Genomic DNA, 10341 nt, shown 5'->3' with positions numbered 1-10341 from the left:
TGCACGTGCCCACCCGGTGTGCTCATCCAGAACCCTCCCACGTGGTGAGCCTCGCAGAGCCTCACGCTCTCCTGCTGCGCCACCTCACGGTCTGCAGGAGAGAGCTTGACATTTCAGCTAGAGCTTAATCTACTCAACATCCGGTAAGTGGCGTCGTGTGCCTGCATGCCTCTGACGCTGTGAAGGTGGAGGACCAGGTGTGTAGCCCTCTGGGCTCTACCCCTGTAGAATCCACGTTGGAGGCCCTAGGGGACGCTGTCCAGACAGGTGGGAGCTGGTTGAAAAGACAGAAATGCAAGTCACCATAACTGAGGCCAAGAGGAAAATGCTCTCTGGCACACAGAAGGAACTCTGGGGCATAGGGACTTCTGCCCCGGCTCGTAGGTCTTATTCCCTCCCACTGCAGAGCGTCCTCCTCTTTGCCCATGAGGAATGTGGTGCTGGACACCCGCGTTTCACATCCCATCAGCTTAGAAGCCTTAGAGGAAGGAGAACGTATCCCTGTCACATAATGAATCAATCCCCGAGAAACTGAGCAGCCTTCTCTGGGTCTTCTGATCTTGATCACTCTGCAAGGGCAGTGCACTGTGCTTGACCCAGCCCAGACTGCATGATGACTGGGAGGAGGGATGGCCTCACCAGGACCATGGAGTTCCCAAACGGAAGGGGGTAGGCCACCAGGAAAATGATGACGGAATACATTCCGGACCAGACAGAGATGAACAGACAAGAATGAATACGCATCGAGTCCATGACAGATACTTCCTGTGAGCTCAGGAATCTGTTTGAGAAGCTTGTCCTGCCACTCGTCATAGGTCTGGAAAGACGGCAGGAGAGGAATCCATTCTCTATAGATGGAGAAGACAGAGAACTCAGTATGCTGGTGTTTTTGTTCATTTGTCTGTTTGTCTATTTATGGGTCAAACTGCCCAAGGGTGAGAGAGGGTGTTCCAATGGGAAGAGCTGTGAATTCAGAAAGGACAGACAGATAAAAGTGGGGGTCAGGTGGACCTGGCGTCTCCGCTGGAGAACACCGCAGCCCCGAGGTGTTCTGCGCTTTCTTTTACAGGGGAGGCAAAGCTGCTGCAGCTGTGGCCCACCTCACCGCATGGTTCTGAACAAGCCTCTCCTGGCCGTCCCTGGCTGACCTCAGGTTTAGAGCTTTCACCAGCCCTACAGTGATAGCGCAAAGACGTATCCGCTTTAAGGCGCTTCTTGCATCAAATCAATTAATGTTTTGTGTATGTGTGTGTGTGTGTGTGTACGTGTGTATGTGTGTGTAGGTGTGGGGTGTGTATGTGCGTGTGTGTGTACGTATATGCGTGGTGTGTATGTGTGTCTCTTGCCATGTTGCCTCCTGCCTTAGCCTCCTGAGTAGCTATGACCACGGGCCACCACACCTTCCTTTTTAGAGTGAGCTGGGAATTGAACCCAGGCCTCTTGCGTGGCCTGAGCCTCCCGAGCAGTATCGTCCAGTATGTGCTACTGTGACTAGGCCAGATTGATTATGGTTTTATGCCCACTGGAAAGGAGAGTAACAGATCCGGATTAGTGAGTTTATACCTCCTTTTAGCTATAGCTGATGCAGTAGCGTGAGGGCTATAGCCTCTGTGAATTCGTGTCTCCGCATCTGTGTACGTGTTCAGGAAAGGCTCATGTCATTGTGTGATTGGAAAACAAAATAATTAAGTATATGTACATACCTATTTTACCTCTGTGATTATTAATAAATTACATCGGCCTCTTAAATCAAGGGAATTCTGTTCTGACTGGGTTTCGGAAATTAGTAAATTTACATAAAGAGAATATTCTGAGCCAGCCCTACAAACTAGTGGTTAAGGGAGCCACCCTTCCCCACATGGCTGAGCATGGCTCAAATCCCAGCCTTGGTGGCTTGTGTGCATTTATGCCCCAGATCTGGAGACAATGTGGATGTAGGGAAGAGACTGCGTTGTGACCCCAGCCTGCTCAGGGGTACTTTCTCTCTCTTTTTCTCCTTCTCTCTTTATCTCTCTCTCTCTCTCTCTCTCTCTCTCTCTGGAGAGCACATGCACCCTCTGGTAATGAAAAAATAGAATATTCCGGGACCAGAAGATGGCATAATGATTATGTTGCTGGACTCCCACATAGTCGGCTGCTGTTCGAGTCCCAGACCGGCAATTTAAAACTCATGCTGGGCACGTGTGCGTGCACGTCCAAGATCCTGGGGGGAGAGTGGAGGAGAAGAGATTATAGTGTGGCCCTCCCCCAGGGGGGTGATTTCTTGTTTTCTGTCTCTCTCTCTCTCTCTGATGAGCTCATATACCCTATAAAAATAAATAAATAAATAAACAGAAGATTTCAAAAATTTGCAGGAAATAAAGAAACCAGATTTCAAGAATTCTAAATATAGTTTTAGGGAAGAAATACTTCTCACAGAAATAACTAATGCAGAAGCCCCACAAAGGAGTAATGAGTTGAACATACTTGGAGGAAAATAGCACATATCTGTTAACACAGCATGCTCGGATAGGCCTGTTGATCAACACTCTTCTTCTTGCATACCAGGAAAGCATATCCACCCCAGACCTCCAGCTACGAGCCCAGCTGGGCTCCTGCAGCTACGAGCCCAGCTGGGCTCCTGCAGGCAAGGCTGCCTCCCGACCGTGAGGCCAGTGGAGCCACTGGTGCCGACCTGCTCACCAACCTGCTCACCGTGCCTCTGGACGCCTGTCCTGGTGGCTGAGCCCGAGTCTGACCCCCACTCGCAGCTCCCGCGGCTGCGGCTCTCACTCGCGAGTGCCCCAGCTCCTGCGGTGCGTGTGCTGGGCTGTGTCCTGCCAGCCAGACTTCTGTGCCCTTTAACTCCCATCTCCTCGTGTGCCTGGCCTCTGGCAGCCCCTAGGCTACTCTGCCCCTGAACTGACTGCCGGTTTCCCGCGTGAGCGAGGTCACGCAGTACTTGCCTTTCTGGGCCTGGCTTATTTCACTTCACGTGACGTCCTCCAGGGCCAGCCACGCTGTCATAGAAGACAGGGTTTCCTGGTGAGAGGACAGCAAGTCCCTCCCTGGTACCCAGCAGGGAGTGAGTGCCAAGTATTACCGTCTGCTTGTGGTGCCCTGCCCTCCTGCCCTCCAGCCCTCCAGAGGTGAACGGGCGATGGCACCGCGGTGCAGTTCTTAGGAAAATGGGCGAACAGCGTTGGTAAAGAGGGCCCGAGGCGAGCCTTACCTAAGGAAGTAGTGCTCAGCCTACTTGACGCCTGCCGGCCCCAGGAACAAGACCCTAAGGTAAGCTTCTACAACGGGAGAAGGGATATCTGGCCCTCCTCCTGGCAGCCACCTCAGGCCAGCCCTGCAGCTGGAAGACGCTCCACATTCCTGAGAACCAACCAAGCTCCCCATCCGAAGAGCCTGTGGAGTTTGTTTATCCTTAACCTCCCTGCTAGGATCAAGACCTTAAAGAAGGTTCCATGTCCTGGCCAGGGCAATAATAAATGTAACTCCTGCTCATTCTTACATTTCTGCCTCTGGTAAGTTCTTTTTCCACCCACGCACAGGCCCTGCTGCCCCCCTGCACCGCTGCAGCTGGAGCGGGACTTGAGAAAGCGGGTAGGAGTGTGTGGCGTATTTTGCACCCCAAGCTGGGGAGTCAGACGCAGCAGGAACAGGAGCTGTTACAGGCAGATATTCCAGCAAAGGGCCTCTGACAGGTCACAGTTACCGGATGGCAGCTGGAGCCCCTGGGCCGAGAGGACAGGTGACCGACTTTTATTCTTCCCCTCTGCTGTTCGCACGCAAAACTTCACCTGGGTGGGGCCAGCAGGTGGTGCGGTGGTTGAGGTGCTGGACTTCCATGTGATCGAGTCCCAGATTTATAGCTGGAAAGCCCAGGAGAAGGGAGGAGAAGGGATTGTGGCCAGGCCACCTCCCTGGCAGGATGATTTCTCACTTTCCCTTTCTCAGCAAGCCTGCGCACTCTATGGCAAAATGTTCAAAAAGGAAAAAGAACGAAAATTCACCTGCATGCTTGGTTAACGTCGTCCTTCCCACTCAGGGCATAACTGATCTGGGCCAAACCATCCCTGGGCTAATGTGCACACCTTCCAAGTACACACTGATCACGTGCAAGGAGGAGTCAGATTCTTACCTGAGAAGTATGCAAACCAGGTAAAAGTTCACCAGTTCAAACAAAGAAGCCCGCTCCAGTGACAGACTAGTACCCAAATAAAAGCAGCACCTACCCCATTTCCGGCACAACCACCCTCTAACAGCATTCTTGTTCTGTTAAAAATATTCACTTCCTATTAAGAACCTTTCTGTTTTACTCATGTTTACAGCTTATTCTGCATCTCAGGGTGGGTCTCTGTCTTAGAGATCTGGACCCAAAGAACTGAGTATTTCACACATGCAGCTAAGCTCTCTCCTATGGTAACAGTGGGGCGTCTTGTCCACCTTGTCTAAGAAATGTGTAACCGCAGGCCTGCTGGGCCTTGCCCACTTCCTGTTTGGCCAGTGGACAGACATTTGGTGCCACAGCGAATGTCACCAGACTTAGCAATAAAAGGCGGGGTGCTCAGTTAAATCTAAGTTTCAAATTTAAAAATGAAAAATATTTTGGGACCAGCAGTTGGCATAATGGCTATGTCGCTGGACTCCCATGTAGTCAACCATGGTTTGAGTCCTGGACCCAGTGCTTAAACTCACGCCGGGCGCGTGTACATGCGTGTCCAAGATTCCGAGAAGAGAATGGAGGAGAAGGGATTGCGGCGTGGCCATCCCCCCTGGGGGGTGACTTCTCACTTTCTATCACTCTGTCTCTCTCTGTCTTTCTGGCGAGCGCATGCACCCTATAGCGAAAACCTCTCCAAAAAAAGAGAGAGAAAAAAAGAAAGAGAATTCCTAGGCCAGCAGGTGGCATGGAGATTAAGGCACTAGATCCCACATGGCCAACTGTGTGATTTGAGTCCTGGACCCAGTGACTTGAAAACATCCTGGGCACATGAGCATGTGTGCCCAATAATCCCGAGAATGAAGAAGGCCTTGTGGACAGTCATCTCCCCTCAGGGTGATACCCACCCCCATCTCTCTCTGGCAAGAGCAAATATCCTACAGCCAATTAAAAAAATTCCCTAATATTTTTGGGGTGGTACTTCTGCTAAATTGTATATTTAATTTCTTTCTTTCATGAAAGTGAGAGAGATGGGAGCAGCAGTTAGCTGATGAATGTGAGAGCGAGACAGACAAGCACCCTCAACAGCCCCCCACCAGCCTTCCCGGCCAGCCAGGACGGCAGGCAGGTATGCGCACCAGCGCACACAGGGACCCGAGTGCGGGAACCGAGCTGTAAGTCTCAATGGACCCAGCATTGCTTGAGCACTGCGTTCCCGCTGTGGACTGAGCTGTCCTGGCACCCTGTATTTGTCCAGCTGTCCCAGCCACACCCTTCGTACCATGTGGATCGAGGGCTGGTGAGCCGTGCCCATGGCAGGACTCTCCCACCCGGCTCCTTCCTGAAGCCTGACCCACATCCTGGGCTCCAGGCCGATGTGGGCCTTTGTCCCTGGGCGTGTTTACCTCTGGGTGAGGGGAGGCAGGGCCGGCCCTGCTTTGAGGCTTTCTCTCTCCTGGGGTGTATTGTGGCCATGGTTATCGCACTCATTCAGTCAGAAACTGCTATTTCAAAAGTGGCTCCTGCCAGGCTTTTGTGTCTCAGGCAGTCTCTCCGCTGAGATTTTCTATAGTTGCTTAATCGGTTACCTTTTATATGAATGACTGCCTTTTCGTGTTCTCTGCTTTTCTCCAGTGCTTTCATGACTCCGAGGAGCTGCAGGGTGACTGGGGCTACCCCACCCTGCCCAGCTGGCCTGCAGAACTGGAGGCTCCTCCCGCAGCTTGTGCACCTCCCACCCCACCTCGGGGAGACCCTGGTCCCAGGTCTCTGGTTTGGAGGCAGGAATCTTAGCTATGTTTTCTAGGACCTGCTTTCCCAGGGCCTGAGTGCCCATCCACTCTCCCTGTGCCAGGGAGACTTGCCCAGGGGCAGTGTGAGGCCTCAGGAGAATATAGCGGGTGACCCAGGGAAAGGCCACGTTCTCAAAGGCTGCACTGTCCAGGGACGTGTGCCCATGCCACGCCATTTCCCCTGCCGGGTGCTCCGTGGTTCCCTGGCTCCACTCGCTTGTCCCTAATGCTCTCAGAGGCTCTGAGGCCCAGGCAGGCTGGCAGGTCCTGAGGAACAGTGAGGCCTGGCCCTTGGGGCTTCCACAGGGCCTGCTTGCCCTGTGGCCTCCCCGTTCCACGGGCTGTGGGAGAAACAGGAATCTGCTTCCCCTCACGTGGCAGTGCTTGGGGTCCTTGCTGGAACCTCAAGGGCCAGGGGGCTCTTCACGCCACACCTACCGCGGCACTCAGGCCGGCCACCCACAGACAAGCCGGCTGCTGACCACAGCCCTGGGTTCAGAGAAGATTCTAGCAGCATGACCTTTGTGGGCCAAGTGCTGGGCGGGAAGCGGGGTCTGCTCTTGGAAACAGTGCTGGGAAGGCTGGCCCTTGGTGTCTGTGTTTCCCTCCAACCCGCTCGGGCTCACCTGGACCAGACCAGAGAGAAGCGCATGGGTGCAGGGCCGCGGGGGTGCAGGAGCGTGGGGGCCTCTCATGGGGGCCTCTGGGCTGCTCTGTTTTTCTTTGTGGGGTTGGCTGATTTGTTTGAGACTCGGGGCTTGTTCTTGGGAGGCAGGATACGGGCAGTGAGGTTTCCTGTGTGGATAATCAGGAGAATAACGCGAGTCCAGGAGCCCTGGCAGTGGCCTGGCTCACAGTGTCCACCATCAGCCTGGTCTGTTCCAAGGCCCGAAGCATTGGGCACTGTTCTGCTGAGGCCCTTGGGGGTGAGTCTGGGAAAAGGTATAGAAAAGGATGAACAGGAAGACACGGAAGCCCTGTAGTTTCCGGAGATTGAGGAAGATTTGACTAGACCGAGGTCAGGAGCTGGAGGGCTCTGCCTGCAGGGGGTACACAGAGGCTGGGAGCTGGGTCATGAACTAGGCCAGCCAAGACGAAGTCCGTCTGAGGGTGTATATCCTTGTTTTTGTTTTTGTTTTCTTCTCCATTGGACTATAGGAGGGCCCTCCAGGGTGAGTGTGGTTAAATTCCTTCCCTCATGGGTTGTCATTCTGTTTCTCCTGACCTCTCAGTCAAGTCTCACTCAGCCAGCCCACCTGCTGCTGTGTGGAAAGAAGTGAGACTGATGCTGCCAGCAGGAGATGGGCCTTGGCGCCTGTCCCTGGCGTCTGTCTAGGTGACGGAAACCCACATGGTCCTGGATGCAGTTAGCAGCATAGAGTGAGGTTCTAAGGAGTAGCAGTGGACGGCATGAATGTTACTTTCTGGAAGGTACGCGGTTCCCGCACCTAGACAGTGCTCTGTACATAGCAGTGATTCAATAAATGCTGAAGGACACTTTAGCGGTTGTCGTCACTAAAGATATGAGAATATTCAATGTATACAGGAAAAGATGCCTACAATCACAAATCACTAGATAAATGCAAATTAAAACCATAATGAGATACCACTACACAACTACTATAAGGACTAAAGTTAAAAACCCGACATTATCAGATGTTGGCAGGGATATGGAGCTGCTCTGAAAACAATATGGTAGAATCTCGGGAACCAGCAGTTAGCGTAATGGCTATGTCGCTGGACTCCCACGTAGTCGACCGCGGTTCGTGTCCCGGACCCGGTGGCTTAAAACTCACGCTGGGCGCATGTGCGTGCGTGCCCAAGATCCCGAGAGGAGAATGGAGGAGAAAGGATTGCGGCGTGACCATCCCCCCTGGGGGGTGATTTCTCGCTTTCTGTCTCTATGTCTCTCTCTGTCTGTCTGGCGAGCACACACGTCCTACAGTGAAAATCTCTCCAAAAGAAACCCAAAAAACCAATATGGTAGAATCTTGTTAGTTAAACTGTTCTACCACACAACCCGGCAAACTCCAATCCTAGAGAAATGAAAACCTACATGCTTACACAAATTGTGATGTGAACGGTCATAGTGGCATTATTCACAAATAATAAAAAATTGAAAACAAATGTTCATTGACTGGTGAATAAACAGATTATACTAATTCTAACTCAGTCACAAAAAGGGATGGCATATTAGTATATGATCCAACATGGATGAGTCTCAACAACATTATAAGAGAAAAAAAATACAAAGACGATGTACTGTATGACTCCAATGATATGAAACTCTAGAAAAGGCAAAATTATGACAGAAACCAGAGCAGTGGTTGCCTGGCATTGAGGGTGGGTGTGCAGATGAGCAGACAGAAATGTTCCAGAATGAAGAACCTGCTATTTTGATTGTGGCGACAGTAATACACTTTTATATAATTACCAAAATGAATCAACACTGAACATGTGTGAATTTTATTGTATGTAAATAATAATTAATAATAATAAGTTTTAAGAAAATATAATCCACATTTTGATAAATCATGGGCAAACTTCTGACAAACCAATAATAAAAAAAATTGAAGGCAGCCACAAACATAACAGCCAGAAGAACAAAGATAAGAAATACTGAAGACTTCTGTTCAGAAACTATGCAAGTCAGAAGACAATGGAGTCAAATCCTAAAGTACTGAAAAAAAAAAAGGAAATCTAGACTTCTATACATCTATGCTTACTAAATACTTGTGGGAGAATTTATTGGGGGTGTTTATTTGGGTGACCTGAAAGGAAACACTATAAAAATGCAGCTTAATATTTGTTAATAAACCATACCACCAGTCTTGAGACTGGCTGTTACTCTAGGATGTGAATTTTTCTTTTTTTCTTAAAGAATTATTTTTTATTATTTAACTTTATTTATCCATTTGTTTATTTGAATTTGACCAGAGAATGATAGTGTGTGTGTGTGTGTGTGTGAGAGAGAGAGAGAGAGAGAGAGAGAGAGAGAGAGCATGAGAAAGCAAGCTGCTATGTCTAGGACTCGAACCGTGGTCGGCCTTGTGGGAGTCCAGCACCCTTAACCACCATGCCACCCGCTAGTCCCAGGATGTGAATTTTTCTAATGTGAAGGTACAATAAGGACTTTCAGACAAATAAAAGATAGGACACTTACTGCTAACTGCACTGTGCTAACTGAACTGTGCTAAAGAAAATACTAAAATAAGTTCTTCTGGGCCTGCCAGGTAGCCTAGTGATTAAGGGAGCTGGAGCCCACACAGCTGACCACTGTTCACATGGCACCCCAACAGCTTGAGTAACATTCCAGGTATGTGTGCATGTGTACCTGAAGTCCTGACAGGGTGGAGAAATGGAGGAGAAGGGATTGCAGAGTGATCATGCCTCACTGGGGGTCAGGGGTGCTTTCTCTTTCTCCCTTTCCACATCTCTCTCTTTCTCTGGAAAGTCCATGTGCCTTCTGGTAATTAAAAAACCAAGGGGGGCCAGCAGGTGGCATGGTGGTTAAGGTATTAGACTTCCACATGGATGACTACAGTTCGAGTCCCAGACCCGGCAGATTGAAACTCACGCCAGGAGAACGGAGGAGAAAGGATTGTGGAGTGATCATCCCTCCTGGGGGGTGATTTCTCGCTTTCTCTTTCTCTCCAGCAAGTTCATGTGCCCTATAGCAATACATAAAATAATAAATAATAAAATAAATACATAAAATAAATAAAAGGTGAAATTTTAGATCTTCATAAAGAATGGAGAACTGAAAATGGTCAAGACAAAATAAGTAAAAACGTTGAGAAGATACTCCTTAGAGGAACTGAAGCCACAAAGCTCCCAGGGGCTGGAAAGATTTCTGCAGTGCCCCAGTGCATGGCGAATGGGATAGGAGGAGCCTGTCACACACACCTACGCTGGCTGTGAGCCCAGAGACCCACTGGTCCTCAGGTAAGGTAGGCTGGCGCGGGATTGTCCTGCTTCATAGGGACACACAGGAAGCAGGTCACTTCCCAAGAGGCCATAGTAAGTAGCAGGCTGGGGATATTCTCTTCCCTGCCTCTGGACTGCCCCCACAATGCACCAATGCCTGGGACAGCACCCAGAAGTCTAAATCAAGCTGTGCAAATCTGGGGAGTTACGTTGCCATCTAGCCCTCGGGCCGTTCCCTCAACCCAGGGCTGTCTGCTTCCCCAGGCTGTCGCTCGCGTAGAGGGCAAGGCTGCCACTCGTCTGACCTAAAGTCGGGACCATGCTAGAGTCGCAAAGGCCTTGGGCGGAGCGCCGGGGGCCGTGGGTGGGGCTCTGCGGGCGGACTGAAGGAGGGGCTTCCCGGGCGGACAGTGGGAGGGGCTCCGCGGGGCTGTGGGCGGGGCTCCGCGGGCGGGCGGGGGAAGGGGCTCC

The sequence above is a fragment of the Tupaia chinensis genome, unplaced genomic scaffold, assembly GCF_000334495.1.
Source record: "Tupaia chinensis unplaced genomic scaffold, TupChi_1.0 Scaffold000332_1, whole genome shotgun sequence".
In the NCBI taxonomy this organism is placed as follows: Eukaryota; Metazoa; Chordata; class Mammalia; order Scandentia; family Tupaiidae; genus Tupaia; species Tupaia belangeri.
Note: the sequence above shows the minus strand (reverse complement) of the source record.